This window comes from Passer montanus, unplaced genomic scaffold (assembly GCF_014805655.1).
Source record: "Passer montanus isolate IOZ18808 unplaced genomic scaffold, ASM1480565v1 scaffold34, whole genome shotgun sequence".
Taxonomy (NCBI): domain Eukaryota; kingdom Metazoa; phylum Chordata; class Aves; order Passeriformes; family Passeridae; genus Passer; species Passer montanus.
This window is the reverse complement of record NW_024368152.1, coordinates 3,122,961-3,150,575: the sequence shown is the minus strand read 5'-3', so window position 1 is coordinate 3,150,575 and position 27,615 is coordinate 3,122,961. Positions and strand designations below refer to the sequence as shown.

Below are 27,615 nucleotides of genomic sequence, written 5' to 3'. Positions count from 1 at the left end.
AAACATGGAAGCAGCTTTCCAATGTCACCAGAATCTCATACTGCCTTTTCAGTTCTTCAGGACTTTTTTTTCTCCATAGTACACACCTGGCTTGATTCAAAGTGAAGGCACCTCTGAGATGTCCACCTCAATACTCAATAATGTTTCAGAGGTTTTTTTTCCTTTAATTCACATGGCCTGAAAATAATTATGCATGCAAGGCTAATCACAATTTTGTGCATATGTTCTGCACAGACTGTAGTACTCTCTTAGATTTTAGTACAGATTCACAGTCTTTTTTCAGCACTGTTAGGAGGATACAAAATTAACCGAAGTAATTTCTCACTCAAGTAAACCAGTATCCTTTAAGCTTTTCTGGGATCATACCAAAACCCAGCCTTTGGAGCCTGGATCCCAAAGGAAAGAAGGTGTCCATGGGGAAACCCTGATTCAGGCACCAAATCACTTATGAAGATGGATGTACCTTCTGCATCAGCTCAAAGGCATGTTGCCCTTACTATAAATGCATCCTCAACACCCAGCTCAGCTCGTTGGGAACCTGCTGGAGCCAGATAGGTCTGACGGTTAAGGAAGTGCAGAGCTTGCAGCTGGTACCTTGCCATCAGCTTGCTCTCTGCTTTTCTAGTGCAAAGCTGACCTCTTGAAGCTTCCTTCTCCCTTTGTGCTACACTCCCTTGTACTTCACTCAGCGCAGCTGCATGACAAGGAACAAGCAGGGCAGCCTTGCAAAGCACAAACCTTGAATAAATAAACTGCAAGGAGAGAAACGAATCCTGACTGACTTGTTGCATCTCTTGACGAAAGCCGTACATGCTGGCAGCCCGTGTGTCCCACAGCTCCAGAGGGATTAGTGTGGTGTTTACCTGCTCTTTCCCAGGCTGAGCAAACGTTTGATCTTGCTAATGTGTACACGAGTTTGTGACAGTTGCCATAGCACAACAGGAACCCTCCCTTCTCTCCTGTTGTTCGTAACCTTTGAGGACTAACCAGCCAAGCTTTCTGACAGCATCAAAAATGCAGCTCATTCTAAATTAACTTCCAGGGAAAAAAGGGCTGCTTTCAAAGCTTCAATCGCTGACTGAGTTGGATATTCCGCCATCAGCAAATATCAGATGCCTTTTGGAGGAGGAAAGGGCTGTTCTTCTCCCAGAAAATAGGGAATTGATTGGCTTTTGGGGATTTTTATGGAGGAAGAATCAGAAAGGTGGTACTGCTGTGCCTGCACTGGAGAAACAGGGAAACACTTCCCTCTCCCATGGGAATCCATTTGGGTATTGTTATTTCATGCATGGTATTTAATACTTGCCTCCTGGTAGAGACTAATGTTCCATTGTGTCCCTGGGCACTTTGTGTAAAGAGATATTTCACCACAATAAAAGCAAGGTGCTGCCAAGAACTGCAGTGGGGGGGTTGCAGAACAAAGCTGGGAAAGTTTCCTGGCATATCACAGGTAAAATAAGGGTGGCCCTACAGCACCAACTGTGCACTGTGTATGTCACAGCAAGGGCCCATAGCATTGCTGTGAGCATAATGCTTCATTTTCTTCACATTATCTTCACTACGCCCATCTTCTTTCATATACTTGAACAGGCATACATTAAATAGGATTTATATGGGTTAGGGGTCAGAACTAATGCCAGCTGATGTGATAGTTTAGCAGTGAATTGTGTACCACCACTGAGTGCCCTGCCCTACTCCACACCATCAACAGTCTCCAGTGCCTGGGTAGCACATGCACTAAGTGAGAGCAGGTAGAAGCTTGGACAGCCCTCTGGGATTGTGTGGTGGGAAGTGGGCACTGCTTCACACACAGGTGCTGGCATGTCCAGTGTCAGAAAATTAAAACTAAGGAATGAAAAAGGCCTTTGCTACTATTTTCACTCTTTGTGAAATGTTGATCATAAAAAAAAAAAGAAGGAAAAAAAAAAGGAAAACATCTCCATCTACTAGTTTCAGTAAACTGCATGTGTTGTCATTTAAATAAAAGCTGAAAGAGGAAACAGAATTTTTCCAGCAGTAATACCCTATGTTTTTAATAGCTCCACTTATCTCAGTCTTATTTTGGCTTGGCAGTGGTGGTGCAATCTCCAACACTAGCCTCAACATTTTAAATTTATCAGGTTCTGAGGACTATCTGTTGAAATAAACAGCCTATCTACAGTGGCAACATTAAGAGCATTGATGGAGCCTCAAATAGAATTGGTGGATGCTTTGCAGTGCTAAATTAAATAACAACAGAAAAATTCATGCTGTAGATGTCATACCCCATGCAAGCAAACTGAATTCCCACAGCCTCATTTCAGGGAATAAAAGTCTGGTGAACAGAAAACAGCAAGGTAAGTCCCATTTCGGGTCTAAAAGTCATGCTCCGGTTTAACTCCTCATTAAAATCCTGGTATACATTTTTCCTAATTTGGGAGTGGAAAAAAAAGGAGGAGAGACAGAGACCAGAAGTGTTCTCAGTCTTTAATTTACCTACTTACCTCATTGCTGCTTTTTCCCTGGGCTCACAATGAGGTTAAAAGCCTAAACAAGGAGGAAGCCAGATACGTACTCTGTTATTCTGTGATTTCTCCAGAGGTGACAGTGAGAGGTGAGGTGAGAGGTGAGATGAAAAGGCTTTGCTGAGCATTGATCAATGTCCTTGGTGAGTTGGAGAGCAAAACCTCTGGTGCACTTTTATTTTTAAGGTTATACTTTTAATCAGCAGCATTATATCTATGTTTTCAGTCACACTGGAAGTGCATGCAGAGAATTTTCATGCACTGAAATCAAGAAGTCATGCATTATATTCACACAGGTAAAAGGAGAAGTAAGATTCCCCCTTTTCTCCTGGACTCTTAGACCTCTGCCTTTCTTCAAGGAATTGCCAGTCCTACCTAGCCACTGCATGCATGGCAATGTGCAGTCCATCTCACCTGGAATAACCATAGGTATCCTATAAATACTTTACCAAGCCGCAAGCACCTGAGCTGCCCAAGCTGCCTTTTCACAAGCTGTCTTATCACTTCCTGGAGCCTTGATACTCAAAGGACTTAATTCACTATCTAAAAATGGCACAATGATTTTGCAAAAGATAGTTAGCAAGTTGTCATTACTAAATCTGTACTCATATTCTTACAGCTGGTTCAGTAAGACTTCTCTAGCTTAAAACTGAAACTGCTCATACTATCTATTTTCTAGAGTGCTTGATTAAATTAGTTTCTTTTCTTATTTGTGAGACATTCACAAAGGACTCCTGTTTCCTCTCAGCCTAACTTTTGTCTAGGTGCCAGATAACTTGCACAAACGAACCTGTTTGTGAACAGTTGATTTTGACTGGCAAAGGAAGCTGCTGGCCCATCTCCAAAGTGCTGCTTGGAGCCCTCTCACACAGGTCTCCTGTGACAAGGAGCAAACAGCACCCCAAGGTTCATGTGCCTCCTCGCAGACAAGGGCCAGTATCTCATATCGTGACTGCAGAGAGAACTTGCTACTTGGCCCTTCCAGTGCTACACAGGCTGTGCCAGTGTGGCCATTACAAAAGTACAGCTTGTACTTGCCAAAAAGGTTCTTCAGCTCATTCTAAAATTAACTACAAATGCAAAATTTGCCTGCCTTTTCCAGCTTTTCCTTTGGCCGGCCTAAGTTTTTCTTTAAACTGAAGGATCATATCCTCTCAGAAAAAACAGCCAAGAGACAGTTCTGGTATAGACAGGGTTAGAAACCTCATTTATGAACAGACATTTGAAGCTTGGCTGGATTTAATGAAGTGACGTGTCAAAACAATAAATATTGAACACAAAGTTTGATAGTAGAAGAAAGTTTTTCATTAGAAAATATCAGAAAGCTGTTGTAGAGCAAGGACTCCTCTTGAACTCCATCAAAGTCAGTGTGTGAGGTCTGTGCATGACTATGAATTTAATTTATGAACTAAAGGGAGAAAATTGGTAGAGGATCTTAGAGACCCCAGCTATTGATCAGAAAGGAAAGAAAAAGAAGGAAGGGAGAGCAGAGAGGAAGCAGAACTGGGAGAAAGAATGATTCTTGCAAAAGTCATCAGATAGAAGGTATGGTTAATGAGTTTCCATGTAGGAAACTAAGAGATACTGGTGAGAAAATGACAGAGAAATTGATATACAAGAAGCTTGTGAAGTCCAGAAAATAAAATCTGGGAATTGGAACTACTGTGCAGAATGTAAGAACAAATACTGTAGAGAAAACTAAACCACAATCAAATAGCAATCAAGATCTTATCTCTGAGATTGAAATAGTAATGAGAAAAGAGAAATAAATAGCAGACTGCTGAAATCTTGTCAGTAGTGGTGATGGCATAGAAAAAAATCCTTAAGGTTACTTAAGAAAAATATTCAAGTACTTAACCTACAGAAAAAAATATTAACAATATAGGAAGATAAATATTACAAATGACAATGGAAGGTTTTTAGTTCCCAGACATCAATTAGACATGAAAATCAGATATCTAGTTTGATAGCCATGAAATTTGTTTGCAATTGAGAAACACATTCCTAAGCAAAGAAAGGCTTTGAATCTGGTCTTGTTAAAACAAAATGCTACCATGAAAGTGGTGGCTGCAGAAGTTAGTCTTGCCTCATGTGGGGTTAAATTAACTGGAAGGATCAAGAAAAAGAGACCATATTAAAGATTATGCCAGAAGAGAAATCTGTAGGATACAGGAAGAGCTAATGAGTGAAGGCGCAGGTGATGAGGAGTTGAGAAAATTGAATGAGATTTGGGTGTTGGCCATAAAAAAAAGTGCTACTCAAATTTTCATACCAAGAAAAGGAGAAAATTTTAAAGAAGGGTGCTAAAATTGTTGAGGTAAATAGCCACATAAAAATTGGGAATATATAAAAACCTAAATACCAGGAAAATAACCTTTTACAAAATTCAAGATTATATATACACCTATTCTAAAAGCTGAATCTGTACCTCTGTGTAGCTATTCTGCAGTGCCTATCTCTTTATTATAAAAAATTTTTCACCCATTCATCCCATAGATGACAACTATTATCCAGAGTTGCCAACTTTGGACAGTTCCAGAGATGATGCTGGGGCACACCTTTGTTCTTAGCTTGCCCCAGCTGTCTTTAACAAAATGTGTTAATGTGTCCTTCTCCACTGGCCAAATGGAAGGAGGGCAATCAGAAGAGGTGCAGGATTCAGCCTATCCATGAGCTCAGGTGGGACTAACTGGAACCATCCACATTCCCTTTTAAGTCCTTTCTCATCTTTGATCTGTTGCTGCCTTCTGGCTTTGCTATGTAATAAGAGTCCTATTGTTTTTAAATATTACAGGTTTCTGCTGCTCTTTCAATGCTGCCCTGAAATTACTGAACGGAGGTACCATAGTAGCAATTTACACAAAGGTGGAAGTGCATGTTATAGTCCCCATTTTCTTTCATTTTCACTCATTGTTCAATAATTCATATATACTCAAGATTTCAAATTACTTGCAAGTTCTATGACTAATAGGATGTGGAGCTGTAATTTACTTACATGAATGTTTCATTATTTCCTTTCCATTGAATTTGGAGAAAGTATCACAAAACCTCAATTCCTTAGGATTGTAACAGGAATCCAGTGATTGAGCCGAAATTTGACTCTAATTTAACATGTAAATTCTGACCATCAACAAAAGGGAAAATATCACTGTGTGAAGTGAAGTTGTAGTTTCACTTCATCATTACCTTCCATTTACCAGGAGTGCTTCAGATGCATTTGGAGAAGGTCCCAGTGCAAAGAACAGAAAAATAGGGCATGTGAAACATCAATTATTAAAATATAATATTCATTACAATGGATGTAGTCACCAGGAATGGCTAATGGGCTTAGAGACACATGTTGGTCTTGATTTACAGATATGAACTGATGTATGGATATTTAGACAGAATAAGTACTGGGTATATAAGGGGTGGTATTAAGAAAGCACCCACTTAGACTCAATAAAAATGAAAAAGAAATGCTATGTATTAATATTTTATTCTCTGCCCTTAGGGCTGTAAGGTTGAAATCCATCCCTTAGGTTTTCTCCAAAAAAGCTGTACAATTTCTGTATTGTAGGATCTTAAAATTGACACATTTTCCTTCCTATTCCCTGCTCACTCCTGAGACTGCCCTTCCCCTGCTTCCAAAGCTGCCAGGGCTCTTATCTCTCATAACACCACCTGAAACTCTTTGCTGACTCGTGCCTACCCACAGCACCATCAGCCCAGCTCTCTACATGGGCCAGAGCACCTTCTAACTCTTGCTGAAGGGCTGTGGCTGCCAGAATCTATGTCCTGTACATCTGCAAACCTCTACATGCACACTGACAATTTACAGACAACCTTCACCAGCCAAGGCAAAAGCTCCCTCATTGCCCCAGCCCTTACCCAGTGACAAAACAGCCTGGATGGCAGCAGCCCACACAATGTTTTATCTCATGGAGCTCTATCAAGACTAGCCACAACAAGTCAGCATGTGAACAGCAGCTCCCCAGAACTGCTGCAATGAAAGGCAAATCTGGAGACCTGGGATATACAGCCAGGAGAGATTGCCTAATGAAGGGAGGAGATTGCCAGTGTTGTTTTTTAAGAACAGGTTACACAAAAAAGCAACAGAACTGGCAGAGCCAGAGATAAATAACCCTGCCTTTGGGCAGGAGGAGGCATTCAAAGACATGGTACATTCTCCTCTGCTTTCTATCATCTGCCTAGGTACACTGATTTTTGGCATATTTCTTAAGCCTTTTCTTTGTGCCCACACTAATTGGGATGATGAACCAGCAGAGAGGTGCTGGAACAGGAATCGGGATGAGCAGGGCATGTTTTCTCCTTCAGTGCTGCCTCACTGTTTGACCTTGAGCTTCTCACATCCTGCTGTGCTCGCCAAGACCGTGCATCTACAAATAAAGCTCGTGGTAATTCATCTGCGTCATAGAGCTAAGATTTTGGATTATAATCAATGTGGAAAGAAGCCTTTTTTTTTTTAATTCTTTCTCTAAAAGATTAATCACATGAAGCAAGAAGAAAATAAATTCTAACTTATGTGAAGAATTACTGTATCAGAATTTGAGGAACAGTCACAGAAATGTATGCTTACACTGCATAAAATCAAACCAGGCTTTGCAATGCTTCTCATATTTTCTAATGGCACACCAGTACATTGTCCCACATGTTTTACTTGTGTTGAAGTAACCTCCAAAATACATCCCTGAAATTGTGGGGAGACTCATGAGAAGTAGTGAACAATCACCATTTCAATTAAGTTCACCTGCAGCTGCAGCTGAAAAGCAAGTTTTCTGGATTGAGGTCCTGGCCTCACTCTCCTGCCCTGTGCTGCTGTCATTCCCAAGTGAACCCTCAGTTTTCCCAAGTGATGCCCAAGTGAGCACAAGTGCTTTCAACACCTCCTTAGTCTGAATTCCTGAGTATTCAGAATATGCAGAGAAAGGAACCTTGGTAGTGCAGTGGTATTTTAAAGTGGTTGACTTTTCCCCACATTTATCATTATAAGGACTAAAATTTCTTTGAAAATAGTGTCATTCCCCATGGCCATTCTGTCCTAGGCAATCCACTAGCAAGCTCTTACCAAATTGGAATTAAAAAGTATATTTATACTGTAATGTCATGTTATAAAGTTGGAACTTGGATTGATAATTTTTGCAGAGCCAAATTATTTTGTGTGAACATAGACTTGAATCAACATCCTCTCCCACCTTGTACTGTGTCACTGTTCATTTCCCAAAGGAATATTAAGTAGGAATGAAAATCACGACAAGCACTGTGACCACTGTTCATCCTAAAATCCATTATGTAAATAAATTACCTTTTCTGTTGATCAGTAGCTCCAGCACCCGATGTTAGGAAGGCTGAAAGTCAGGGACAGAATTCTCTTTTTTATCAGCTGCATTTCATCACTCCAACCACATCAGAATTCATGCTACAAGAAGACACGAGATAACAGCAAAGGGTGAATGTGGAATACAGAACTGACACAAGCCTTCTACGTTTCAAACAGTGTGGAATCCTTAAAATGTTTGTTTTCACTAAGATTTAAACAATATGAAGCTGTTTGGGTTATATCTTGGGTTTCACTCTGCATGAGGCCTAGATGATTGTAGATCCTACTTCTTCTTATGCCCCCTTTATTCCAGTAAAATTAAATGATCCTTTCATTTAACAAAAGAGACTATTTTCCTTTAAAGTGCACTGTCATTTGTGTGTTTCTAAAATGGCAGACACCATTTTTGGCCCCAAAATCAGAGTTGATAAGACATTAAGGCCCTGTGCACAATATCATTAAAGTCTTGTCTGTAATTGAACTTTTTTTGTTGCACATTAATCTTCAGACATGCTATTTTAATGTGGAAGGACATAGTCTGTGCAAAACCTTGACAATGGAAAATTTACTCATTGTGTTATGAGTCCTCCCAAGGAGTAAAGCATACAAATATTATAAAATCCCTACAGTTGCACTGATTCAGCTGTTTTTCCTTGGTTAAAGGAAAGAATAACAAGAATACATGGGCAATAATGATTATTAAACAATTACTTTCCACCTTATCTTCAGTAAATTTGCAGGTTTAAGAAATCATCAATTTTCATTTCAAATATCTCAGTACACAATTTCTGAAATGCAAAAGAATCCAGATTTTGAAATTTTCATCTTGTTAAACATTTAGATCAGTGTTCTAGGCTCTGTTTTTGTCTCTAAGTCCAGGTGCTTATTCTAGCATAATTACTGAACCTTGGTTTTGTTTTGGTATTTACAACGTGTTTGTTATGTGCCAGTGGAAGTCCTCTCTGGGTTTTTTTGCATATCTCTTTCCTTTGGTCCTTTATTCCTACATCAGAAACTTAGAAAAATATCCTTCTGAAATAAGAATAGAGATACAAATTTGATTTAATTCAGGTGTCAAAATTATGGAATAGAATTATATGCTAGAAGATGTGTGATTTTCAGGTAATTTCTTTTCCCTGGAATGCTTCTATCTCATTTAAAACATTAATTTAAAGCCTGAGGGGGCAGCCTGTCCTGCACTCAATATACTGGGCTGAAAATTAAATTCTTTACTAACAAGGTGTGACAAACCCTTGCTACCAGAAACCAACATATTGCTGATGTCTGCGTGTTTTGTAGCTTTAATCCAACAGCACATTGCTCTGCAGGCAGATACCTCTATGTAAAGGAGGCAGCTCAGGAGGGAATGTATTCTTATTAAATATACATACGAACAAAGAAACATCCTGACTGTGTTTTTTCCAAGCACTTGTGCGTAGGTATAATACTGTGATGGATGTTGCTATACCCATGCACTAATAGCCATACAGATTTCCAAATTCATTGGAGAACATCCAATTCCCCTCCATTCGCCTGGAACTGTGTAAAAGCAGTTGAGCGATGGCTGATCCTGGGCTAAAGCAAGTTTGCTTATTCTTGGTAATGGCATTCTCAGTAATAGCAGGAGGAGTTCTGTTAAAACATATTTGGCCAAACAGACCAGATTTTCAGCCATGTGTAAATCTCTTTTAGAGCACCATCAGTACCTAGTAAAAGGTATAGACTTACTTCCACAACTGAAGGAAACACATACCTGCTTTGTATCCACAAAATGGGGGGTTTTCAGTGTTCTCTCATCTTACTGTATTGTCACTCAGCTGAAGAGAGTTTTTTGTGTTTTCTCTGTAAGCAAACTCCCTGGTGAGACTTGAGCCCACTTCTTACACCTTTCATAACAAAGACTTTTCAGTCTATGCACCCGGTTCTTTTCTTTAGCTTTCAAAGAGCAGAGCCTTTTTGATAGTAGTTTTTCTGGGAAAGTAGGTAAGAGTCATGGAGTGACCCACAGTGTGAATGTATCTGTAGATAATGACATGAAGGAGAAGAGAACCTTTCTTATCCCAAACCACTCTCCTTGATGCGCTCCTGATGTGTACAGGCACAGCCTTTGCTCCTGCCTTTCTTTTCAGTCATGGTGCATTTTGTGTTCCTGCATCTGGAGGAGCTGTCAGGATGCCCTGATCTGCCCTGCAGCAGCCACAGGCAGTAGGTGCAGAGGAGGCAGCCTCAGGCATGCATCTGCAGTTACTGCAGGCGAGAAAATCCTCCAGGTCATGCTATTGTGGGAAAGATCCCCTGCTGTTGGAGTGTAAATATGGCTCACACATCTCAAAAGATGAGTAAAATAAACCTTCTTTGATAGACAGTTTTATTCAGCTTCCTTCATTAAAGACTAAAGATATAGCATGAAAACATAAGAAAGTTATATCAAAGTAACAAGCTGAAAATAAATTTGCTTTAATGAGATGGATGTAGTTTGATTATGCTCAGTCATCATTTTTTAAACTTGATCTTAATTTCCTTTCATATATCAAGTTCCTACTATATAAAATCACATTTGCTTTCCTGCATTCATCCCTGCTGTCAGCTTTCCAGGTTGCTTTGTAATTTACTGTAATCCTCCTGTGGGTGAATCACCCTTCATGCTGGTGTCTTTTGCCAGAAATATTTTTTGTGTCCTAGTGCACTTTACTGAACTGTGTTCTTCCAGAAAATGACTAATGACCTCACTAAAACTCAGAAGTAGTTTATGAGCAGTAGAGTTTTCTGTGATAGTGAAATAATTTTAAGGTCCACAACAGCTTTGGAGGCTCTAGCAGATAGAGTTTAAAACCAAAATATTTGGGGAAAAACATATAACACAAATATTGTGTCTCTTCAGTATCACTTGTACTCCCTGGGTATTTCTAGGAATAATGCCAGACAAAGGTGGCACATACACCTGCCACAGCTGAGAGCAGAGTGCCAAGTGACTCCAGCTGGGACTGGCTCAAGAGCTGTAGCTCTTGTCAAATATCCTGTGAGTAAAAGACCAGCTTGGATCAGTTCAATCACCACTAGAAGATTTTGTGTAGGACTACACTGCTGAATAAAACTCTGCTTTTCCCTTTTTACTTTTTCCTGTAAAAGTTTCATGCTCTTGATGACCCTTTGGTGCAGTTCTCACAGGCAAGGAGTGGCAGAGAGGCACAGCTCCCATTTGGGCATTGCTTAGGGCCAGGTTAAATTCCCAAAGCAAGAGTCCCTGGGCCAGAATGACCCACGGTGGCTGTGAGATTCATGTCCACCAACCAATTCACATTGGGTGAAGACAATCGCTCCCAGTGAGCCTGTGTTGATGTAGTGTAGTCTGTTCTCTGGAGAAGAGCCTTCAGTCTGGAATGGGTGGAGCAAGGAAGGGTTTTAACCAAGCAGGAGCAGTGGATTTTACTCCTTCTGAGTACAGGGCAAAGCTTTAGAGGGGATGGGGTGATACTGGCTGCAGGAGTCATGAAACTCAGTCCTAGGCCTGCTGGCATGGAAAAGGTTTTCTCTGTAGTCTTAAAATTCTTTGGCACTGCAGAAAGCTACACAGCCCAGGAACTGATATTCAATCCACTTCAGTCCATTTTTCTGTTGAATCTCTGGCACTACTCAGACTGTTGCTGGAAGATTGCTATTGTGAAATACCCCTGAGACAATAAAAGACATGGAAACACCAGAGGAGCTGGAGAAACATCCTCAGATATGAGATATCACAGGACAGCTCTCTTTTTCTAAAGCTAAGTATATTTTAGGGCATTTTTTACACTTGAGTGAGGTACAGATGAAATTTCTAAAATTTTATCTATTGCCACTGCCACTGGTCATTGAACATGACACTCTTTGTAGTTACAAATAACTCACATAGCATGGAAAAAGCCAAGCCTGTGGCTCATGTGGAAGTAGGCTGATCCCACATCCTAAGGAGGTCTTGTGACACTGGGCATCACCATCCTCCAGCTTTCACACGAGCAGGCAAACAGTCAACACTTACTTCAGAGGCACCTGGAGAGCTGTTTGAAAGTCTCCTTCAAACAAGAGTAAATTATTCAGTGCTATTGTGCTTTGAGCTCTTAAGGAGCTTTTTAAATGCTCAGAAAATAAAGCTCAGAATATACTTATTTAAATGTCAGAATATAAAGCATAATCAGACAATCTCCATATAAAGAGGTGTGTTGTAAATAGAGCCGTGCCAAGGTGTTGACTCATAAGGCTTCTTAATGGCTTTTATTTACAGTCAGAAGACAAACTATAAAATAGACATCATTGTGAGAAGACATTCTACAGCACTTTAACTAGCCAAATGATGTCAGAATCGTGTGCTCAAATCTCTAGTAGCACAGGATGATCTTGCCCCTGAATCAGGAGCCTACTGAGAAAATAAGAGAAACACCAATGTAAAGCTTCTTGGAAGTGCTGGAATATCAGTACAGTGCAGTTATTATGATATACAATGCACAGTGTGCTATAATGAACAAGCTGTCTTACTATTTATCTCACTTAGAGCCTCCCTACAATAATGGTTTCTTAGTAAGATACATCTTCATAATCTTTATTATATCTGTTTTCTTATAAAGAATTTTCCTCTTTTCCATTTAGCTGTTATTGGCAATTCTCCTTTAGGTACATGTATCCAATGTCATATAAAAGAGCTCTGTGAGACATTTTCATAACTGAAAATCAATGTATTGTATCTAGTCCTTCAGCTGCCCAGCTGTGGAGCTGGTTCCACGTCAAACAATGGCTCATTCCACAGCCAAAATTTATTTTCCTTTTTGTTCTCCAGTGCTGTTCTGTCTCTTTTTTTTAGGTTTTGCATATCCTTTTTGAGTCCTGCCCTAGAGGAGCATGGCTTTCCAATCCTGAGGCCACAGAGCAGAAGTGCTTTCTTATTCTGTTTCACTGCTTCCTCTTTTGTGGTGTTCCTTACAAAGTAAACAAAACACAAAACGATGATGGTAGGAACTCAAATCCATAAAAATGGGAGTCAACAGACTTTCTAATGGAACATTTTTAATGGAACATTGTGGAATCTCTCCTCCCTGCCCCCATCAACCTTCTCCTCCTCCTTAGGCAATACATTACCTGTTATTTTTTTTTTCCAGTAAGGGATAATCACCTTCTTATCTTATCTAGCATTCCCCATGCTATTCCTGAGGCTCAAGCTGGCCAGCCACTCTCAGCTGTCTTAAATGATTTACACATCTAATTAATAAAAAAGTAGCTAGTATTTACCTCAGGAGCTCAGGGCTTCAATTTTATGTCCAAAGAAGGACTTGGGTTCCTGAAAGGTTATCTGCTTCTTTCAAAAGCATAAATTGCTCTCATAAGAGATTATTCCCCAGAATTGTCATGCCATATGTTTTCTGTGGTAACAGGATGTGGAGGACAGAGATGAGAGACAGAAGAAGGATTCAGAGGAAGGAAAGTGTAAGTTAGGTCTCTGAGGGGATGTTGTCCCACAGTGGCAATGTTTTTACTCACACTTGTTTGATTATCTGGTTAGAATTAGCACTGACAGAATTATTCATCAGTGTGGGGTCATAAAATGTCAAAAGTGAAGAATAATAAATAAATACGTCAGTCCGGGAGTTATTCACAGGTTTTAGTCTGATGGTAGAAAAGCTTTAAGAACTTCCAAGTTTATGAGCCTTCACCACTAGAAAAATGAATATTTTTACAATACTGACATCAAAATTCCTTTTGTAAGTGATTCAACTTCCCTGTATGAAATTTCAGTGAGGTGAAGAAAATGGTTTTCTGTAAATGGCTCTTTGACATGCATAAAGGACTTCTGGTTTGGTTTTTTTCCTTTGATAACAAAACGTACATAGTACAATTAGATAAACCTATGAAGGTTAACATTATTTATGAAGAGGTGAAAAACAATGATAGCAGACTAAGATCCTTCTTTTTTTTTTAATTTAAAAATTTAAAAGTTAGCTTTTCAGACAACATGTCTATTGACAATATTGTACCATTTCTCTTTAAAAGGTTGAATCTCTATAGCAGCCATTCACATTATTTGGGGTGTGCTGCAACAAGAATCTCGTTTATATTTGCTGCATAAAACTCAATGACATAGAAAATTCTACCTAAAATCCTTCAAAAAAGAAACCACAAAAAACCACTAACCAAAACCAAACCAAAACAGCAACAAGTCCTCCCCCTCAAACACACAAAAAAGGACCAAGAAAAAGCCAAAAATTTAAATGCTTTGAAAAGTACATTTGGGAAAATTAACTACAGAAACAATTATTTGAAAATCACTGTTTTTGCAACTTTTATGTCATTGCAAGAGATTCCCGAGTCTTTTAACAGGGAAGAAAATGGGGTGAAAGGTACATAGAAGATTAATGATATAACCAGCAAAACTTTGTTCATTAAAATACAAACTTTGAGGGCCAGTAAAGTCTCAACAGCATCAGAGACTGGCTATAGGCAAAGGGGCAGCAGGTTAGTTAAAATGCCTGCAACCCCACCATATAAACATCTCTAGTTAAGAACTGAGCAACTGTGCATTCTGAGGAAGGACTGATGGGTGCGTCAGAAAAATATTGTTTACTTCTCTCCTTAGAGCTAATGGCAAAACTGACACCAGCAAATAAATAATAAGTCATTTCTCAAAACAGAGTGAATCAGCTCAGTGCTGGATCTTCTATTAAGCCCTAACTCCTGCTCAGCATTTTGTATTCAGCAGGAACACCACGATGGCTGAGCAAAGCAGAACAGGGTAATTAAGTTGCCCTTTTCTCTGACAGAAAAGAAAGATCTCCTCGTTGGAATTTAAAGTTTCCTATTGCTTCCTTCCAGAGGCTGTGATGTCTTCTTAAACAGCCTGGTACATGTAAAATTAAAGCCCCAGAGATGAGAAGTATCTTTAGCTCTGTGTTTATTGTCAGCCTTTCATTCACCATGTCCAGGGGCTGGCTGGGAAGCTCTCAAAGGGAAAGGCTCTGGGTGTCTACTCACCTGCTTCCTCCTTAGGAAATCTCTACTGCCTCTTGCATCTTTTCAATAACTACTTCAAAAGTCTTGTTCCTACTTTTCAAGGTCAGTAGTTGGTTAAAGTTCAAATATACTAAAATGAATAGTTTTGCCAGTGTGATTTCCCACAGCCTTGCTCCCTACTACCTGATGTGCCCCCAAGAGCAGAGGCTCGCCCCTCCCTTCCTTCCAGCATAATCTATGCTGAATAGTCCCTCCTTTTATGTCTGTTTCTCAGTGTGGCACACCCATCCTCCATTCCACCAAAGTCCCATTCTCCCCAAACACCAGCGTGGCAAAAGACAGTTTATGCCATGCCCTGGTATGAGTTTTTCATGTGCTGGCCAGTTCAGTGATACCTGGTGATAATTATGGACATAAAGGGGGCAAACTTCTACATTGGATACAGCCCAGAATCCCATCCCAGCTCTCCTCCACATGCCAGCTGGATGTGCAGGAAGATTCTTGCCCTCTGTCACCTGGCATGGACACAGAGCAGAGGCATTTTCATCCGATTCTTCTCCTTCAGTAATTAACCCAGGAGTGAGTTCTGGTTCAAACAGCCTGTAGCAGGAATGTGGTAAAATGACCTGTGCAGCAGCTGAAACGATACTGAAATTAAGATGTCTACCACAAGTTTCTGGAGTTAATAACCTATTGCAATGCATGGGGGAGGCACCAGCTTGCAGAGTGACTGGAGATTCCTGTTAAAGATTTCAGACAAAAAAGCTGGTTTGACCTTTTTTGAAAGTGAAAGAACATTACCATGCTGTCAGACAGGAAAAAACAAAGGCTAGAATATATATTAAAGACAATATAGAATATACAGAAAAAGAAGATGCAACAAAACCTGAGAAATTATATTAAATAAAAACAAGGTAGTTTTAACATCATTACAAAAATCAAGGTAGTTTTGCCATCATTGCATAAATTACTGAGTAGGCAATTTTTATTCTGTGGTCTGCCTTGCAGCCAGTGATGTATTTGACACAGACTGTTGTACTGTTCTCCAGTATTCAGCTCCCCTGCTCACTGCCACCTGTTTGTCACACATGACACTTGGTCATTGCAAAAATGCTCAGATAGGTGAGAGACTCCTTTTCCTGATTATGGTTTCTTGGCAGCAGTAAAAGGCTCCAGTTTGAGCAAGGCTTGGACATTCAGATTTTGGTAGAATTAAAATTAGTAAACTGGTGTCTACTATTTTAGCTTTTGTAAAAAAATGCTTCCACTAATAAGTAATTCTTTTGTGCTCATATTTAGATATTAATACACTTCTGATGTAAATTTATTTGAAAAATAAGGATCTACATTATATAGGCAGTAATTCACATGAAAAATATACTTTTAAAGGAATATGTAGATCTCTAAAATCTTCTAAGGCTACTTAATTCAAAATTCCTTGATTTTCTAGATAAAAATCATTTTTGAAACAGCATTTAATGATTTGCAATATCATTATTTTAAAAAAAAGGCCAAAGACATGATTGTGACTTGTGCTGGCAAACATTATCTGAAGTGTCTGAACAGGAAAATGAACTTGTTTTCCTCCCTGTTACTTATTTTGGAATATGGAAATCAGGAAAAAATTGCATATTATTGTATGCTCATTTCTGTTTTCAAATGAAGCATTTGAAAGCCTTGCTTGGTTTCAAGTTCCTGTTTTCTATGTACTACACAATCCCAATATAGCTGCTACCTGAAAAAATCCAGAGGGAAGACTGATGATATAAGATGGTGGGAGTGCATAATCCTGTGAATGTCTCTTTCATTTCCCAGATGAAATATCAGGCTTCACGGATCAGTAAATTATTACTAGGTCTTAATCCATCAAAGCAGCGCGAGTTTGAAAGCTGCAGCAGGGTGGGATGGTTGCAGGAGTGGGGATGTTGCAGGGGAGGGAGGTGTCTTGCTCTGCCCTCAGCGCAGCAACAGCTCCTCCAGGAGCAGGCACAGTGAGGAAGGCAAGGAGAGCTGGGGGCTGCGGGGCTCCTGCCCACCCACGCCCAGTGGCAGCAGAGCACAAGGGACACTTGTGCCCTTCAAACTCCTTTTCACAGTCAGCTGCACTCGTCTCAGCCTTGCTGGCCCAGGTGGGAGCGATGGCTCTGAGCCCCAAGGCACAGGTAGATCCCTGCTGCTGGTACCATCAGGCAGAAAAACAAAGAGGCAAAGAAGGGCAGCCCCTTGTACCAGCTGTGGCTTGTGTGTGCGATGCTGCAAAGGCACTGCTAGGTACAGTGGGTACTGCATAACACTTGGTGTTCTCTGGAGTGACTTTCTTCTTTTTTTCACTGTTTACCTCATCTTTCAGACTATGAATTTCTTATCTCACTTACTGTCTGCCATCAGGTATCTACACAGAGCCCAAGACAACTGGCTCCAAACATCCTCCTGTTTCATCTCAGTCACCAGCACCCTGACCTGCAGGTGCACACACAGCTGGGCAGCCACTCTTTATCTCTTTTTCCTCCATTAAATATTTGTGACCTGCTGAGGCAGTGAAGGATTTGTATATAAAAGTAGTTTGAAATGCAAAGCACACAGAAAACAAACTGAAAAAATACAAATTAATTTTGGATCCCAGGACACTATCTCAATACAAATTATAGCACAATGTGGTTCTGCAACCTTTTCTGAGGGGGCTTCTTCAAACACCCGTGCTGTGTACAATCACTTATTAACATTTGGTGGAACTCTGTAGGGTAACATTAAATTAAAAGTCACTCTGGCTGGTATGCACTGATGACAAAAGCTCGTTTTGAATTTCAAATAAAGCTTGTAGGACTGCAGAATACTCATATGAGCAATTCCCATATTAGAAGGCATTTTCCAGAAAAGCAATTAACATTCCATCTCCTGTATTTTCACCACTGGAGAATTTGGGTGCTGACAACCGTTGACATCTCCTTACTTACTCCATTTCCCCTTGCACATCCAGCTCCCAAACATGAGTGCTGTTTCTCAGCTCCAGCCCTCTTATTAGTGATAATAACAATGCTTCGGTGAGAGCAATTACAAAGCAGCCTCTCCAGAGACCTGGCAGTCATTTCCCCTTGTGCTAAATATGTCAGGATCTGTGTCACCTACAATTTGACCAAAAAGTAGTTGAAAACAAGATTCAGAAGATTGAAAACTTCCCCACAGCAATGTGTAACTCTGATTCTATCAATCAGCAGACATCAGGACATGGCAGGAGGCTGCACACAGGCTTGGCAGGGCAGCCACAGAGGGCAGAGACCCTCTCCACGGGTACTTTCTACACAGTATATTTCTATGGATTGGGTCCATGTCCCTCCTGCACTGAACTTTTTGTGATCACTATGTTTATAAAATTTTAAAAACCAACCATGTTAGTAGAAAAGTATGAAATAATCTGTGCCATATTTTTAAAGACTCAACCAACTAAACTCAATGCCTCCCATGTTAAACAATGGAAACAATCTTGCATCATGTCTCCAAATAGGTGCTTTAGTAGACCATACTCTTTTCAGGTCAGTGGACAATCCTGAAAAAAATGTAACATGTGGTACTGAATAACAATTTACTGGTGTTAGAAAGACCTTTACAAATAAATAAATTGAATGAGGGATGAAAAATACAATTTCAGGTTGCTGAATAAATTTGTACATACCAATGCTGTTTTTCCTGCATTGGATTCTTAAAAAGATCTCTGGAAATATTCTCAAAAATTTATTTCAGGAAGTAAAAAATGTTTAGTTCTGAAATCCTAGGCTATATTACAGATTTATGGGCATACTTGACCAGAACACAGTTATTATTTTGAAAGTAAAATTCATCTTCTCCAGTATTTACCCTTCTTGTACTAGCAGGACCTTTCTTTGTCCTTCTCTTCTTTTCCTGCACATACCACCAATCATTTTAATGAAGTTGCCAAGGTTTTTCTCCTTTCTTTCTCTAAACTTTGCTGTGTGAGTGAGCTCACCCAGCATTAGATTAAGCACCAGAATATGTTTTAGTAAACAGAATTTACTCCCGACCTTCAGCTCCCCATCCACTGTTACAAACCAATCTTTCATTCCCTTGAGGCAACATCCGAGGAAGAAGCCTCTGTATAAAAGAGTTACAACTTGTTCAGACTCTGAGGGATAAGCTGTCAAAACAATGCATTGAACGGGATACATCCAATAATACTCATGTCTGTTCAAACCACATCAAGGTTTATATTCTATGCACTGCTCAAATGTCAGTTTTGAATCTTGTTTACTCTTTCAAAATGTAGAATTTAGGTATTTTAACTAATTACCTGATAATGTTTTGACTACACAGAAAATGCAGTGGTAGAGGAACCCATAAATTTGAATACAAGGCTTTCAGACATGTGGGGCATCCTTTATCACTCTCAGCAGAACAACCAGCTTCCACTGAACTCTGCCTCCTTTTCATTGTAAAGATCATTAAAAAAGTCTATTTGGCCCATGTTTAATGGCAAAGTTTTAGCCTTGTCCCTGTATCTCCACAAAGCTTTGCCCTCTCTTTTACGCACTACCACAATTAGGACAAATTTTCAAACAAACTGACCTGCAGCAAATAATAACATTTTTGTAAGCCAGAGTATCTGCATTTTACCTGATTGTGTAGAATCCTAGCAGCATTTAGGTTGGAAAGGACCCTTGAGATTGAGTGCAACCATGAACACTGCACTGCCAAGTCCACCACTATATAAAAACTATACAGGAGTTAAATAACATCACTCAGTGCTGACCCAAATTGCTGACACAGGCCATGATTTTGGCCCTAAATTTAAATGAATCTGCTATCAGTTCATACAAAATAATTGAGAAGAAGAAGGAATCATCATTTAGTTTTTCTTAAAACTCTGTGCATTGGGGAAGGCACAATACAGAGTAGAGAAATCATCAAAGGCAAGGATGCTACATTTTGTAAGTCAGGACAGAGCTAAACCCCAGGCTTCTGAAACTTCTATTCAAAAGTAAAGGTGCCAACAAAACAGAAGCCAGGCCCAGGACCACTGCAGCCCTGGTTACCAGTAAGTTGTGCAGGCTGCCTCAACCCCGGGCCAGGCAACGCTGTCTGTGCTCACAGAGCTCTGCAGGACCCTCTGAAACAGAACCAGAGCAGCAGCTCTGTGCCAGGACTGCAGCCCTTGAGCCCCTGTAACAGGCCCTGCCAGCACTCTTCACACTCCAGCATCTGTCAGTCAAGGTGGAAAATCTGTTTCCTGCCATGTCACTCTCCCTTCTCCTTCTTAAAAACATTTTTTAATCCTGAAACTTGTATTTATTCATGCAAAAGAAAGCTGATCTCACTGAGCAGTAGAGTTCCTGGGGGCATGTGATGATGTCCTGATGACAGCAACCTGCGAAAGTGCCTATACCTGTTTAATTTTAATCCCATGAACTGCCCTGCTGAAGTCAATGAGACCATACTCAAGACATAATTTAAGTGCATTTGTTATTTTCAGGGACAGCTATTACATCTGGAGCATGCACACTCATTGAAGTGAGAGTATAATTTCTTGTGTGTGGGAGAGCAATGCATCTGGTGTGCCAATGTGAAGAAAACTCCTCCTTTTAGCAGTGAGAATTTTCAGTTGACCTTGAAGTCTGATTTTTCAATCTAATACCAAACCCCAAATGTGTGTCAGAAAGTTATACCCCACTAAGCAGAAGAAAACCAGAAACTAGGTAGAAAGAACAGAAAAGAACCATATTCCTCCTAGCACAATTCACTTTGGAGACCCCACCAATCAGAGAGGTGGATCTGGAGACATTTCCCACACTCAGATGAGTGCAGAGATTATAAATGTTCCTGTAGCCGCTAAAAAAAATCCCATATAATTTAGAATAGGTTAGTTTGATTTAGTGGGTAAAAACACCTTTTTCTTCCTGTGTAATGATATCACTTCTGGAGGGTGAGGAAGTGCTACAGGTGACAAGTAAAAGACAGTAGCAGGAAGACAGTGGCTCCTCAGCCTTTGCATCATTGTGATTGGCACAAATGGGTACTCTGTATAGGACCTGAGAAACACTGAAGAAGATGCAGTGGTACCTTCTGTTGTCACAGACCTTTTCCCAGATGTACTCTATGTAATGTAAATATAGTTTGAGTCATCTAAGCTAGTTTTCTATCTAAGAGGCATATAAACTGATGATTTCAGACAATTTAAAAATTGAAAGATTAAGATTACAGTATCTGCTAGACACTGTTATTGTTCCATTTACAATCCTCAAAGTTACTTCTATTTTCATATAATCCTTCAACTTTTATGACCCTGATGTCATTGCAGAAGTAACACACTGATATTTTCTAACATGTACTGTTTGTAGATGTATGAAATAAACAGCAGCTATGTTGTTATTTAATGTCTTGCTTCTGCTGCTCCTTTACTTTATGAATTGTTTGTAAACCTCTACAACAACCCCACTGTCCATTACTCAGTCACATCCCAAAAATCAGTGCTGGGTTAGTTAAAGTTACCACAGACTCACGAAGTTAGCCATAGAAAACAGCCAGTAAACACAGATGTTACCTCTGCCATAGAGATTTCATGCTCTACTAACACGTTTCACTAAAGCCCCAGGCTGACATCTCATCATAAGTGCCAGATTTTGGTGGAATTCTATGTTAATGTCAAACTCCTCCTGTCCTGCATTCCACTGCTTGAAGACCTTGCCTTCTGCAATCTTAATGCCCATTCTTTCAGAATTTTCTTAAAAAGAAAAGGCTCTGTCTTTGACATTATCACGAGTTTCTCATCTGCTCTTACACTGGGATTTCTCCCACTTCTATTTTAATTTTGCTTTTGAGTGCAGTTCAGGACAATTTGTGAAAATTTGATTTAAAAATATTCCTCCCGACAGTCTAGAGAAAGATGCATGATGAACACAGTATGAGATAGTTAAGGAAAAGCACAATACAAACAGCCTATACCTTAATGGAAACAAGTGTGCTTATACCAGAGGGACACAGACACATGGCAGAATTCCTGAGCCACAATCCTGAGTGTGTTAAACATCCATTATGGGACCCTACCAGTGGGAGAATACTGGGACACCTGGATTTTGGTCTCACCAAGTATTGTCCTTCATATGATTTTAATACACCCGTTTTCATCTGCTGCTACCACCCACCCTTCTCCTGTATTCACTAAATTAACCCTCCTGCTTTCACACAGCAGGTCACTTATGTGAACCTTATACCACCATTATATACCTCACTTATGAATTTGGCAGACAAAACACTCTAGTTTCCATCCTACTTAATTATGGGTGACATGATATGTCAATTTTTCAGCATATTCAAGGAGAAACTGGAAAATATCCATAAATATCTGACATCATTATTTGATTTGTATGTGTCTGCACACTGTTTAAAGGCACATATTGCCTTCGTATGCAGGAAGAATAAATGGAGTCCTGGTGGTCTTATTATCTAGTTAGGCTTCAGCTAAAGAAAAGAGTAATTAACTGCCCCAAGAATGTCATTAATAGCCCTGGCCACAATTAGCAAACTGACACTCCTGGCACTCTTTACTTTCTTGTGTGTACTCACTCAGGATATACTTACAGGCATTAATTATCTGTGCTTTTTACTATCCAAAGATGCTCCTTTTCCATGAGATTTTCTCAACCAAATTGAGATAATTGAGATAAACCATAGTTCTTTCAACTAAATTGAAAGAACTATGAAGAATTGAAAATGGAACAGTATGGGGAAAAAAACTCCCCCACAATATTCTTGATGGCACTTTGGGACCATTAGCACTTCATTTTGAAACTCAGCTGAACAAGTAGCCAAACATAAAGCATCAGCTATTTTTTTGATCGTGGTTTTGTATTTTTGTTGATTTGTTTGTTGTTAAAATATACAGTTTCTCAGGATGGATAAAATAGAGAGAGAAATTATGAAGGTGGAAACAAAATAGTAGCTCAAGGAAACAAGATGTAATGTATTCTATGTAAGATATAAAATATTGTAGTTTGTATGATGTGGACTTCTGAAAGAACTTTGGGAGTAAGAAGAACCACATTATCCTCGGAAAAAAAAGGCTGAGTTTAAGGCCAAATGTAAAATAATAATTTACTGTATGCACACCTAGTGTAAGCAGGCAACTGCAATCTGTCCTTTATCTGTCTATCTATTAGAGCCCAGCCCTATTAGATATGAGAGCAAACCAAAATAAGGCAGAAGATTGCTCGCTGCATGAGCAGCCCTGCTGCATCCAAGGTGGCTTCTCCTCTTCAACCTGTTTCATCAACAAACTGAGTAAGCAGCTGGGAAAAAAAAGCTTTTCACCAGAAGGCAGAAATTTAAGTCTTGACAGTGTACGCAGACAGAAGACTGAGTCCCGTGTGTAATGCCAAGGCATTATCTAAATGTATAACCAGAATAAACAGCAAGATTTGGATTCTAAGCCTTCCACAAGCCAAGGCACAGGAGCACAAACTGCTCCCTTAGATCCACCATCAGGGTCTCACAAAGAAAAACTAGTATCTCAAGTCATTTTTCACATCTGCAAACACTGATTGTGGATGAATTGGTTATGAAAAAAGAAAGTCCTCAACCCCTTCATTTTTATGATGCAGCCACTGAACAAACTGTCTTCTTGGTGTTCCCAGGAAGAGAGTGATCTTTTAAAATTCCCAAACTGCAGTTGTTAGGGAGTTTTTTTTTATGCAAGTAGTTTTTTATCTCACTGACAGCTAAACAGAGTGGCAGAGCTCTTCCAGAAACACAGAGTCCGGATATCTTGTCCTAGGACCTCTCTTTATGAGAAGATGGTACAGAATGATGCATTGTGCTGACTCTTAGGTCAACAATTTGTTCAAAAAGTTCTTTGTCTCATTTAGCTTAGAGAATTTTGGAAATGAATGAAGTCAATGTGCTCGAAGTTCACAGGGCATGCCAGCACAGGTCAGCACCTCAGTTCATGCTCAATGCTGCAGCAATAGTTACTTGACTTCCAGAACAGAAATTGTTCCATGTCTGCCCCAACCAAGCATGGACAGAGAGATCAAGGTACCACTGACCATCACTTTAGATGTGACCAGGAAAGGAAACAAAGCTGTTCAAATGGAGAAACACTTATGTTGATACTGGCACTTCAAATTCTTGTCTTGATTTTCTATAGAATACCTTTCCCATGCAGGCATACCCTTACAGCAAAAAACATTCTGAAGAATTTCCAAGCTGGTCAGCCATAGCTGAAAATATGTAGTAGAGAAAAGTGCAGATGATTATTTTAATATTGACACAGTCCAAAGGCTGCAAGATGGTGTAACTGTCAGTGCTTCTGTTTTAAACTCAGGATAATCCAGTATACAGCAAAACAAAAACCCCAAACAATGGCTATTATATTGTCATTATGGCTGTTTGCTGAAATTTACCTTTTCTGAACATTGTTTCTTTAGAAATTCAGGCAGGAGGGCACTAATCCTGCCCATGCCACACCCTGGGTGAACTTGGCCACAGTATCAGCCAAAGACATATTGCAAAACTGCCAGAAGTCCTGACCAAAGGGCAAAGTGTAGTCAGATGACAGGAGCAGTGGTGTGGGAACAGGCTGTGACTCAAGAGCCTTTTCCACACAACACCTGAGCTCCACCCATCATCCTCTGCAGGCTGCTCTCTCCTAGAGAGACATATTCCCAGGAAAAGCTGCAGCAGTTAGCATGGAAGCTAACTGACCTGGGCAGTCCTGATGCAGTAAAAGAAGAATTACAAGACACACTTCATCCTGAAATAAAAGAGGTGTCGCCAGCAAGCAAGAGGGGGACAAAGAGGAAACACAGAAGGACCAGTTAGAAGTCTGTCATGCTGATGTTACAAGGAAACTGAGGTCCCTATACAAAGGCATCTGGTGTCATTTGAGTCACAATAAGATGCATAAAGTGGCTTATGGTGCCATCAAACGTGGCACATATCCTGGAGAGCACCAATTTCCTTCCAGGTAGCAGCTGGACATCCCATGGGTTGACACTCAGGCAGCTCAAATGATGCAGAAGTCTGCATCTAAGCATCTGAACTTAGGTGGGCTTTAGGGAGACCCACACAAGTTGAGTGATTGACTAGACCTCCACGGGCCATGGGCACAGTTTAGGCTCATGGCACCCACATGGGGACACTCATGGGGACACAACATGTTGTCCTTTGCTGAACTCCACTGGTACTGTTAGGTGAAAAGAATCCAGCCACAGAGTCAGTGCACATGGATACATAGCAGGTTATTAAAAATGTATTGATCACAGGACTTCAAACTCTCCTGAGTGGAAGGCTTACTGCAGGAACAATGGAGAAGTGGACAAAGCGGACTAAGTGGCGGTTTCTCCCCTCAGATAACTGGCCAGGTTTTGAAGATTTAAGGTGAAACACACAGCTCCTGATCAGAAAGAGCTAATTTACCAATCTGCCTTAACAACAGAATGCACCTTAAGTGGTCTTTGCAGAAGTCAGATACTATTTCTGCTGGTTGCATTCCAGCACAGCACTGCATGGATAAACAGCTCAAAGGAAACGTTGTTCAGAAGGAGTGTTCAGTGCCGTCTCCTAGCCTCATTTTCTTTGATGCAGTTAAGTGATACAGTGATTAAAGCCACTTGCAATATTTTAAGATGTAAAAAATTCAAATAACAGTTTTCTCTCTTTTACCATTTTTCTTTTCCCACCCCTGTGCTCAGAAGAACTTGTACTTGACAAAAACTCATTGTTTCTGCTGGCTTGTAAGAAAGCTGGCATCAGGCCCTATTTAAGGTGGAGCTGTCAGTGTCTCTGTGCAAGTGTCCTCAGTTGCCACAGACCAAATGGTCACAACCTGCTCTACAAACTAAAGGCCACCAATTTAGCATTCTTCTGCTTGTAAGCAAAAAAACCCACTTCAGTGACTTCTTACAATGAAGTCAAAATTTCCCATAGATTGTTTTTCAACTAGATCTGGCCCCAGAAAGGAATTATCTAATCAACAGGAGTGAAGAAACCACCTGGAGGATGAACTGGATTGCAGCTGTAGGGAGTGTGGAGTCCCTGGCAGCATCCTGCTTCCAGCAGAATAATGCTGCTGCAATCTTTGGAAGGGCCCTGAGGACGCTCTCCCTCTGCAGTACACACACAGAAACACGTGCCCACAGCCAGAAAAAGGCGCACAAGCTCTGTTGGGCCACCAGGAACAAAAAGCTGGAGGTCAGGTCCTTGTTACCATCTGGGGCAAAGTCATGCCAGAGCTGGCTGCTCTGGGGGACATGTGGGGGAGGTCAGCAGACAGCACAGCCCAAGGGAAGCACATCCACCAGCCTGCTACCCAGGCTGCACCAGGTCCCATCGACTGCCTGTCCATAACTGGGATGTAGGGTGCTCTGGTACTTCTATCAAATAGGTTCCATCCAGGAAATCTGACATCACACAGAAGTACAAACCAAGGTGCAGTAAAAGGAGATGATCAGGAGACTGGGTAGAAAATCCCATGACTGAATTGAATAAAAACTGATATAGAAACTCTGGTGGGTTACCCCTGTAACTGAGCTCTATGTGCATGAGGTCCTGCCTTGCCCTTAGCCATCAGATATGATGGCTCTCTTCAGAAACTATGTTAATTACTATTTTAAAAAAATTTAAAATCAACACATTTTCACAGCAATCTTTGCACTTATGTGTGTGCATTTTTCAATAGAGATGCTATCTGTCCTTGGAGGGTTCCTGCTTTAAACACTGAGACCAGGACACAATTTGTTTTGTTTTTTTTCTGTGAGAGAAAATTACGATTTTGCAGCATGGGACTCTTCCTGAGGAGCAGGATGCTGGTGGAGGATTCCAAGTGTCCTGGCTCTGTGGCACGGTGCACAAGCTGGTTTGTGACACGGCAGGGACAGCAGCCAGCTGTTCTCTGTGGCTGAGCAGGGAGCATCTGCTGTCCTCCTGGAACAGCCAAGACACAGGGAAAGAGCAGAGCCAGCCAGGGCCCCAGCTGGGGAGCCATCAGCTCCGAGGGGAAAGCAAATGCCTCTCATCAGGCCCCAATTAGCACAAATGTGATTAGAGAGGCCACCTCCCCTGCAGGCTGCTGAATGCTTGGCCAAAGACAGCAGTGGGGGAGAGAGAGTGGGAAGTGAGGGAGAATGATAACAGAGGGGGAGAGCTGAGGGAGAAGGGAGTGGAAAAGATGGACAGCGGGCCTTGTGTGCACCAAGATAAAATACCAACCACATTATGTAGGTAAATGCATTTCAGCCTTTCCCACAGCAAAGCTTTAGTCCACTGACTTTGCCAGTAATCTAATACTCATTACCTCTAGCCACACACAGCTCCACTGAGCAATTCAGCTGTGTCTTGCTGGCAAAGAAAGCAAATCCTTGCTGCTGCTGTAGTAGAGAACACAGCCCCCATAACTCAGCTGTGCCTTGCTGGCAAAGACAGCAAACCCTTGCTGCTGCTGCTGTAGTAGAGAACACAGCCCCCAACCATTTCCATGTGCTTTGCTATCCTTTCTCGTGTTGAGCCACAAAGAGCTCCGTGCTGTGGGGCCAGGCTTCAAACCTGTGCACTGTACACAAGAGCTGTTAGTTAAACCACCAGCATGAAGCAGAACAAATATTGTTCATATAAATGGCACTCCAGTTTCCAACAGAAGGAAAATTCATAATCATATGTAGGAAAATGCATTCTTCACTGAAAAGGTCAGTGCTGGCTTTGGAGGGTGGTGAGCCCTGATAGGAAGGTGAGGGAGAGGCAGATGTAGACCACAGCCTTCACAAAGTGCCTTCCAAGGGATGACCTGTAATACTGCTGTATTTATACTCACCAGCTAGA

General features: G+C 40.7%; 1 protein-coding gene across 1 annotated transcript in view; it reads left to right on the top strand.

Moving 5' to 3' along the window:
• Positions 1-2,185: 2,185 nt before the first annotated feature.
• Positions 2,186-27,615, top strand: part of FAM110C (family with sequence similarity 110 member C) — a 48,415-nt gene continuing 22,985 nt past the window's right edge. Inside the window, exon 1 of the mRNA XM_039715647.1 lies at positions 2,186-2,336. The gene's annotated coding sequence lies outside the window, so the exon portion shown is untranslated. The remainder of the gene's footprint in view (positions 2,337-27,615) is intronic.